The sequence below is a fragment of the Prionailurus bengalensis genome, chromosome E3 (assembly GCF_016509475.1).
Source record: "Prionailurus bengalensis isolate Pbe53 chromosome E3, Fcat_Pben_1.1_paternal_pri, whole genome shotgun sequence".
NCBI lineage: Eukaryota > Metazoa > Chordata > Mammalia > Carnivora > Felidae > Prionailurus > Prionailurus bengalensis.
This window is the reverse complement of record NC_057357.1, coordinates 21,887,293-21,896,121: the sequence shown is the minus strand read 5'-3', so window position 1 is coordinate 21,896,121 and position 8,829 is coordinate 21,887,293. Positions and strand designations below refer to the sequence as shown.

Here is an 8,829-nt window from a genome sequence, read left to right as displayed (position 1 = left end):
GGGGCCGAGCAGACATTTTGCGGGAGTCGGTGGAACTGCCTGGAAAAGGGGGGTGTCCGTCAGCGGTGGATCTGGGAGGCGGGGAGACGTCTCTGAGGTGAAGGAACACTATTGGGGAGGGGGTGCAAAGGTCGTTCTGCGGCGGAAAAGGGAGAGAGACGGGGGACTCCTTTGCCTGGCGGAGGGGTCTGTGGCAGAGGCATGGGACGCGTTTGGGGTTGCTCTGCTGGTACCCTTCGTCGGGGGGCTTGGGCGCCAACCCCTCCTGCAGGAGCGTCTGGGCGAACCTGTCCAGGCCCCCAAGAGTGTTGTGGGGGCGCCCTTTCTGTCCACCGCTGCGGGAGCACCTGGGCAGCCCCCTTCAGGCCCCCAAGCGTGTCGCGGGGGCGCCCTCTCTAGTCCCCCAAGGGTGTTGCGGGGGCGCCCCGTCTGTGCCCCGCTGCGGGACCGTCTAAACAGCTCCAATCAGGGCCCCAGGGGTGGCGCGGGAACACCCTGTCGTCTCGGGGTCCTACTGTCGCACGCTCTGGGAAAATCTGGTGTGGCTGACCGTGAACGGGGGGGGGGGGGGGGCGGTCCTGGCCCAGAGTCCCCGCTCCTCCTCCCCACCCGCCACTGTGGTGCTGGAAGGAGCTGTTGACGCCTCCCAACTTCTGTGAAACTTGGAGCGTTGCCTGCCTGCCCATCCATCTGTTCCTTTATTGATGAGGTGCCGGGCAGTGTTTTAGGCACTTGGCATACATCAGCGGGCAAAACAAAAACCCCTGTTTAGGGGTCGGTAGCCTATTAGAAAAGAAAGCTTAGTGACTTCTTTTTCAGCGGAAATCTAGTTAAAATTCGACCTACATATGCTAGCAGCCCAGAAGCTAGGAGTAGCGTCTACGTCACAGGGAAGGTCCGAGAGAATCTGTCGGGCAACCAATGTGTGCAAAGGGGTTGTCTTTGCACAGTTTACTTTTCTTTCTTTCTTTCTTTCTTTCTTTCTTTCTTTCTTTCTTTCTTTCTTTCTTTCTTTCTTTCTTTCTCGTTAGTACTTTTTGAGCATCTATTTTGGGCCACACGTGATGACAGGTGGCGAGTGAAAACAGCCCTCGTCAGTGTTGCACTTTCAGCCTGCTGGGAGGGGCAGGCATTAATCCCGTAATCCACGAGCTAAAGTACGATTATTGTGACTGCAACAGGACCACGAAGAGGAATGTGCTGTGTAGATTAGAGGGATTTGACCTCGCTAGTCAGGCGGCTGGGAAGGTTTCTTTGAAGACGTAGTGATAAGGAGATCCAAAGACGGAGTGAGAGCTGATGGGGCAATGGCTAGTCCTCACAGCAATCCCATAAAGCAGATACCATTGCCTCCACTTGACAGTTGAGAACATTGAGATCTCCATGAGGTGATCTAACCACCCAAGAAGAGGGTCTTTAATATGCTTGTTGGGCCATTTGGTGGTTCCAGGAGAGACAAGCGTCACAAGCAGCCCAGGGGCCTCGGAGAGCATGGGTCACAAACGCACAAGCCTGCAGAGCTCAGGCAGATGCCATAAAAGAGTGAAGTCGGCAGAGTGCAAGACAATAGGGAATGGTGGGGACTGCAGCGAACTGGAAGCCACATTTTCTGCCTAAATGAAACAGCCAGTTGGAATTCACACGCCCGGCAAATACATTTATTTGTCTCCCTTACCAGAAGGTTAGCTCAGTAAAGCTGGATTTTTTTTTTTCCAATTATGTTCTCTGGGGACTTAGAGCAGCGCCTCACACATAGTAGGCCCTCAACGTTACCTGCCATCCATAGTCTCTGAATGGTTCTTACCATGAGTGTGCTTACATTCATTCTCTTATTTTATCCACCAGCCTCTCTCTTGGCTTCTTATTTTCTTCTGACGTGGCTGCTGCAAGAAAAATCCCTAGTGGCACCCCCCCCCCAAAATATTTAGGTGCGTCTTCCTTTTGTACCTCTCCACCCTCTTCATATTTTAGCTCCTTTCCATCCTAATGTGCTTGGCGTTCTATCTCGGTTCCCTCTACTTATCTAGACCATTTAACACTTAAACAGTGTTTTTGTTTTTGTTTTGACTTAGAACTTTAGTGTATTGACCTTGGGCCCACCCAGAACTTCAGTGTGTGGACCTTGGGCTCACTCACACAACCACCTCCTACACTCAGCCTCATTCCCTGCAACCCTAGGCCGCGGCCCCCAGCTGCTTCTTATCAGGGACAGTGCATGAGAGGTTTCCTTTCTTAGAAACTGCTCTCCTGAAACATCTTGCTCCTCAAGCAAGTGATCGTCTATAGACGTCTGAACTTCCTATTGCATCACGCCGACTTCCGCAAGACAAATCTCATGTGCATGGGAAAGTTACAGCCTAGCCTTCTCAAAACTCCACTTGGAACAGAGGGTACTGGGGCTTGTTGTTCATTATCTCTTACATGTAGGATCCTAAGGTCTTTAGGAGTAATTTTTTCTTTCTTTTTTTTGGTGGCCTCTCAGTAACACACATGGATATTTTTAATGGAAATTTTCAAACATAAAAAAGTAGAATTAATTCTCATGTTCTCCCCTCCAGTTTTAACAATAAGCCACTGTCTTTGAATGATCCCCAGGGAAACATTCACACCAGTCTTTCTGACATCACAGCTGTCTTACAAGCTGCTTTAGAGCGACCTTTCATGTGCCATTCCTCTGTCCGTGGTGCTGATCCACCAGCAGCCACACTAGCTGCTATATCTTGCTTTTGGTCAATGGGATTAATGTAGTGTTACCACAAAAGTAAACATTAACTATACATGAAATAGTTCCAAGAAGTGCTATCTATGGCCTATGCTAAGTTAAAAAAAATCCAAGCTACAGAATATCCTAATAATGCTAGTTACTTCTCATTTCTTTTATGCCCTGAAAATTTAATTCATTTCTTTAAAAATCAAAAAGTGTTCATGAAGAGGTTGAGTATATCTATTGGTGTGCCTATTTTGGACACAGAATTTTCAGCTATGGTTTATTAACCAAGCCATAACTAGTTGAAATAGTTTTCCTTTTTACAAATTAAAAATCACCTCTCCCACTGGTTCATTAATGATGGGCAGATAGCTGACAGAATAACAACCGTTAAAATGTTCCAGTGCCTTTCACTCCACTGAGAAATACCATAATGAAAAATTCTTAACTATATATTCATATATAGTAGTAGTCAACAATTTTTTTTTCTGTATATATCTCTATGAGGCACCATGCTAGGCACTAGTGGGATAAGTATAAGGCATAATCCTTTTACTCAAAGTATTAAGAGTAAAATGGGGAAAATTAGTCCTAGGATTGTCACCTGTTAGAATAAATATGGTAGAGGTATGTATAAAGGCCTGTGACACTACAGGCTAATAGCCTCTCTGGTTACCAGGAAAAGCTTCATAGAGGGAATCTGGAAGGATGTTTGGCAGGAGGAGAAAGAAAGGCATTCCAAAGAGAGGTAACATAAACATGAGTGGTATTCTCATGTAATGGTATGAAGCTAAGTGTACCATGAACTTACTATAGGGGAAGGAAGTGGTGGAAGATAAAGTTGTACAGACAGGTTGGAAGGAATTTGGACTTTACGATGAAGGCAATGTAAAGTGTGCCCATTGTTGCAAGAAAGTGAGGGCATCTCTCTGTCTCTAGGAAAAAGAATTCTCCCTCATCTAGACTCCTAGAAATAGTGTGCTAAGAGAATACTCAGCATACAGGGATTTGAGTAAGAGGGTTTCTAAGGCCTATTTTTCTATTCATCTCCCCATCCATTAAACACATATATAGAAGTTAATTCTGTTTCAGGTAAAGTATTGAACACTGAAGACAGTGGCGAAGGACACACTTGGTTCCTTACATTCTAGCGGAGCTTGGAGAAGGAGACAAAGAATATACAAGTACCTATATAAGTAAACAGGATAATTTCCGGTTATTGTAAATACTAGAAGGAAGATAAATAGGGTGATAGAACAGACAGTAACTGGGGCGAGGGTTACTTTAGAAAGTCTGCTCAGGGAAAAGATTCTCTGAGGATTGATATTTGAGGTGGAGTGTCAAGGATGAGAAGGAAGCACATATGTGCAGAATCTATGGAAGAGCTTTCCTGAAAAGGGGACTAGCAAGTGTATAGAAAGGCCCTGAGGTGAGAAATCGTGTGAGGTGTTCTACAAACCAAGGAGACAGCATGTCTGGAGCATAAAGAGCAAGAGGAGAGATGGGTCCAGAGTAAAGATGAAGGCAGGCAGGGGCAAGACCATGTTGAAAGAGCATTGTGGGCCATAGTAAGCAGTATGTCCTTGATTCTAAAAGTTGGCATTTAAGGATTTAAAGCTACTGAGTATTGTGATCAGATGTATACTTTCTCAAAATCACACTGATGCTGAAGAGTGGACTGGAGGCAGGTAGAGTAAAGAATGGTAAGATACGGGCCTACAGATTTAGTTCTGGCAAAAGATTGGTAATGGCTTGGGCTTTGGTGTGACAATAGAGGTGGAGAGAAATGGATGTGTTCTATATATTTTGAATACAGAGCTGTTAGGACTTGTCTTGCTTGGTTGTGGAGCATAATGGAAAGGGAGGGATCCTCAGTTTTTTATTTGAACAACTTTGATGGTACTATAGTTTTTGACGTGGGAGACCTCATAGAGTCCAGTTTGTTGGAGTGGAGTAATGGTGAATATTATTAATGCTGTTTTGGATGCCGTAATTTTGAGATCTTTATTAGATATGTAAGGTTCAAATGGACAGTGGGTATGCCTCAAGGGAGAGGTCAGAGGTGGAGGTATAAATCTGGAAGTCATCAGCATTTACTTAAAGCCGTCAGATTTGATGAAAACATATAGGGAGAGAACACAAATGTAAAGGGAAGAGAAGGAAGGCCCATGCTCATTGTTAAGTAGATAGCAAAGGAGGGGAATTGTAAATTGAATTCTGTGCCCCCCAATTCATATATTGAAATCTTAACCCTCAGTACCTCAAAATGTGACCTTATTTGGAATTATGGTCATTGCAGATAAGTTAAGATGAGGCTATGCTGGAATAGGATACCTAATTCAATATGACTGGTGTCCTCATAAAAAGAGGAAAGTCCATGTGAAGACTGTACTTAACTACCACAAGCCAAAGAATTTACTGGAAGCTAGGAGAGAGCCTTCTCTAGAGCCTTCAGAGGGAGCACAGCCCTGCCGGCAGCTTGATTTCAGGCTTCTGGCCTCCAGAGCTCTGAAATGAGAAGCTTCTGTTAAGCCACTCAGTTTGTGGTGTTTTGTGATGGCAGCCCTAGAAAACACATAGAAGACTAATTAAAAATGACAAGAAATAAAAGGAAGACCACCACAGTGTGGTGTCATGATGGCCAAGGAAAGCATGTGTTGCAGGAAGAAAGGAGTGGCCATTTTTATTGAGAGATTTTGTTGTTTTATTGTTTTTTTTTGTTTTATTGTTTTTATTGTTGAGAGATTAAATGAGAGAAGGAGAGAGAAAGGGCCATTGGATTAGATTTTGCAGTATATTTGGGGATTCTTGCTCTTCCCATTTCTTGTGCTTGAGATATTCCATATCTATCTCTTGATGATGATTTTGGTTATATTCAGCTGCTAGAAGGCAGTGGGCATGCCACCAGAAAGAGTGAGCTGGTAGCTTTTCCTCTGGTTAGAACGTTTCCTGTCTCTCCTGGGAGTTGGAAGATGCCGTGGCAGTATCCTGTGCCTTCCTTCTTTGCGTCCATAGCCACTGCTTTATTCTGCAGAAAAAGGTGCTTGCTGCCTACTCCCCCATGGCGTAAGAGTGTCAGTAGCTGAGTTGACCATCCAGTTGCTCCGAACTCAGTTCTCCATTTACTCTACCATTCACTACCCACTGCTTGCTATTCTGAGTTTGGACTTCCCCCAGAACCACTCCCCTTCATAGCCGATCCCTTCCTGCACATGTAGGAGTAAGCTCTTCTCCTTCTGTTCAGAAGATCCATTGTGTACCTTTTCTTGATTTTCATCAATATTGAATATTTATTATTTAGCAGCATCTTTTCTTGGGTCATTTCCAAGAATTTGGGCTAGGAGCAGAAATAGGCACTGGCATACGGTCTGACATCATGTCAGTGCTCTGATATATTCCTTTTGTTGTGGATTAATATTGATTCCATCATCATGCCATGTTTGTGCTCATGAAGCACATATATCTTTTGGCTGCCAGGGTCTAATCAGAGCTCACTGGCAAAGCTCCTTAGACATTTCTTCTGAGCTATGCTCTTTGAATCAATACCACGAGTGGTAGTTCCCAATAAATGTAGCCTTTATTGACTTAACAAATAATTTGTTAATTATTTACTGCGCACATATCACAGTTGGTGATATAGAGAAATATAATGTGTGGTCTCCATTCTCAATGAGTATACTTGGGAAAAAGAGGCATTCACATGAAGGATGCTAAATAACAGTTCATGAATTAAGCAACATGAAGACTTTATTGACCAGGGCTAGAAATCTAGCTTACATTGTATTAAGTAAAAAAAAAAAAAAAGTGTATCCCTTGTATTCTAGTGCTTAGAGCAGTGCCAGGTACACAATAGGCCTTCTGTAAATATTTGTTGAATGAATGAATGAAGGGAATTTATTGTCTCACATAATTGAAATGTCCAGGTGATGTTGAGGTTTAGGTGTAGCTGTATCCTATCGTGTCCTTAGGCGTCTGATTCTCTCCTTTTTTTTTTTTTTTTTTTTTTTTTGGCTCTTCTTTTTTCTGAATTGGCCTAAGTTTTAGGAAGTTTGTCTCCATCCTATGGTGGTTGCTGGTCTTTTGAAAGAGAGATTCCTCCCTCCCCCTTTCTCAGTAGTTTCAGCAAAAATCCTGGAGCTGAAACTCATAGCATTGATTTGGGTCATGTGCCCAGCCCTGAACCAATCGTGACTAGGGGATGGAATACTCGATGCATCAGGCCTAGTCACATGTGCACTCCTGGAGCTGAGCCTTTTGAGCCACATGGACCAAGAGTTTGGAAGGGCTTTTTTTCCTCCAAAGAAAAATTGGGTAAGTGTTACTACCAGCAGAAGGAATGAAGGATGCTATCCAGGCAAAACTAATGGATGTTTGTTGTTCTAAGGCATATAGATGTCATAAGGCAATAGATAATTCCACATGATTGTATCAGGAAGTGAGTATCAGCTCACAGGCTTTGGAAGGGGTCAAAGCAAACCTCAAGGAGGAGACTGAAATTCATTTATGCTTGAGAAGTGAGCAGGAATTGACTTGATAAGGAAAAGGAATTCTAGAGGTGAGTGGGAATAGAGTATACATAGTGACCCAGAGTGACTTGAGTGGGTAACTGGTGAAAGAGAGGGAGGTTGGGAATGCCAGAATGTGAGGGTGACCTGGACAAGATGACCGTGGGCACCATAGCTGCAGCCACGCTTTAGGCAGACCGTGCTTGAGCCAGCCTATAGTGCAATCTCTACCCCCATCTCTCATATCTGGGTTCTAACTTGCCTTTGCCTTTGGAGTCCTGGGAACACCTGTTATTGACCCCAGTGCCTGCTTGTGATGCTGCTTCCCAGTTGTTAGCAAAGGCTGATGTCCACTTAAGCCCTCCTGTGATCAACCCAGCTCACCCTTGTAAGTGACTGTGCCAAGTCTTTTCAGCCTAGGGCAAGAAAAGTACACTGCAGACCTTTCCTTATTTTCAGAGTAAGCCAATGCAGGCTCATTCCAACACTGCCAAACAGAAGAAAAAACCCTTTGCATCGGAATCAAGTGTAGCGACAGCAAGTAGCAATTTGTGAACAAATCAAAGCTCCTTGGGTGCAAGCTGCACCCCTCTTGGGTACCCCCACTTTGCATCTGTGAATCTGTAGAGAGACTCAACAACACTTATCCTGGGGTAATCACCCAATCAACCATGTACATGTAAACAAAGGGATTCCCTGAAGGAAGGGAGTCCAGCTTGCTGTTTATATAAAGCCAATATATATGCAGTGTTTATTATGAGCCAGGTTCAGTTTTAAATAGTTTATGGATATTAACTAATTGCCTTCTCAGGCCAATCCTGGGAGGTAGATGCCATTATTTTATCCTTATTTACCAATAAGGAAACTGAGGCTCAGAGAAGTTAAGTAACATGCCCAAGGTGTCCTACCTACAGAGTGTAGGATCCTAGGTTCAAATCCAGGGGATCTGAATCCAGAGTCTGTGCTCTTCACCATCACTTTGTGCTGCCTCGAACTCTGTTCCTTTAGCCCACAGGGACCGGAAAGGCAACTAAGCTCTGTGCGTTATAGAAAGGACTTTGATGCTCCTCGTAGCCAGTCAGGAAGAGATTTACAGTCCAGAAGCTGCTACCAACATTTCCTTTCTGTTTTATGTGTCCTTTCACGGACATCAGCAAGCCCCCTTGATCTTGATCTCCATCCCCCCATCCTTTTCCAACAAGAGCCACCAGCCTTCTCGTGCACTTGATTCTCTCATCTGTCCTGATAAGACCCATTTGCCCTGAATTCTCACATGTTTCAGAGCAAAGTACCTAAAAACTTCAAACCCTTATGGCTAATATTGATCAACTCTGCTAGGGTAACGGATGCATTATCACACTAAAGGACTCTCTTCAGAGCAGGGGAGAAATTGAGGAGGAGGGCCGGTGGAAATGAAGGGGCAGAGGATCCCATCTTGCCCCCGTAGTGGATAGAGCTGGATAAAAATGCTAAGTGATTAGGTAGACTGATGGGCCCTATACTTTCAAGACCAGCAGTACTGGTGGGGATATTAAGAATTTCTTGTAGGAAATGCCGTAAGCCTGCAGAGAGGCTTGGAAACAGAAAATGGCGAATGGTTACCTCGGCCAGATGTAT

The 8,829-nt window shown here is 44.4% G+C and overlaps 1 long non-coding RNA gene across 2 annotated transcripts in view; it reads left to right on the top strand.

The window, feature by feature from the left end:
* Nucleotides 1–7: 7 nt before the first annotated feature.
* LOC122471533 overlaps nucleotides 8–8,829 on the top strand; it is a 45,190-nt gene continuing 36,368 nt past the window's right edge. Inside the window, exon 1 of one of the 2 annotated variants that reach the window (XR_006294204.1) lies at nucleotides 8–97. This is a non-coding gene — a long non-coding RNA (uncharacterized LOC122471533). Of the gene's footprint in view, nucleotides 98–999; nucleotides 7,263–8,829 lie in introns of those variants that run through there. The other variant, XR_006294203.1, reaches the window with a different exon arrangement.